We start from the raw sequence: 975 nt of genomic DNA on the forward strand, positions 1-975 counted from the left end.
CCATCTCAGTTCTGAGCTACCCCCCAGATGGCCACTAATGCCAAAAAATATCTAGATAAAAGCAGTCTTGCTAAATGGCTGAACTCATGTAAGGTAAATTTGGCTTGAGCTATTTTTCTCTCTCCCTTTCTCTTGAGTATAGGCAGAAGAAAATAAGTGTGTTCTCTCAAATATAATACTTTAATAAAATAATTAAGTTTGATAAGGTTATGGGTTATATGCTTTTTTTTTTTTTCCCTTGCAGATTTGGGAAGGACCTGTGCACCTGAAAATTTCTCTCATTTCCAATATATCGATTGACCAAAACAGATCACTTCTTACAAATAATAGCTTTCATATCATTTTAGACTATAGTAATTACAGTACCCATCCATCATTTTTCTTCTGCATTACTTGATAGAATTAATCTTGATTTATCACAATATACCTGGTTTGATGTTTCTTCTTCTTTTCAACTTCTTAGGGAAGGTTTCAGACAAGCTTTTTTGACCCATTCCTGCACATTCATATCCAATAATCGACTGCCATTCTAGAACGATATTCAGGCTTTGTCCTTCACAAAATATTTTTCATATAAAACATTAAGAAAAAAATACATTAATGTTAAGAAATGTTACAATATTTCCACAGAAAAATAAATATGTATTTTACTGATTTAATTATTTATTTATCTTTGAGTTGCAAAACATCTCTTTTTTTTCCATATGGATTCTCTGTGAAGAATTAGTCTAATTACATAATGTACTTGTTTCACTGCAAGTACATAACTTCTGCCAAATAATAAAGTGACAGAATATAAAATATAATTTAATTTCTAAGGGTGGCTTTCACATTTCCTAGCTTGTACTGTATGTACAACTCCTCAACCCTATATTAGCAACTTGGTGTAGGCACCTTGCAGAAGATTTGTGGCATTTAATTTAAGCTGTGATAAATGCTGACAGGTAAGGCAGGTACCATGGTTTCCAGTATAAT

Source organism: Phaethon lepturus, unplaced genomic scaffold (assembly GCF_000687285.1).
Source record: "Phaethon lepturus isolate BGI_N335 unplaced genomic scaffold, ASM68728v1 scaffold26754, whole genome shotgun sequence".
Taxonomy (NCBI): Eukaryota; Metazoa; Chordata; class Aves; order Phaethontiformes; family Phaethontidae; genus Phaethon; species Phaethon lepturus.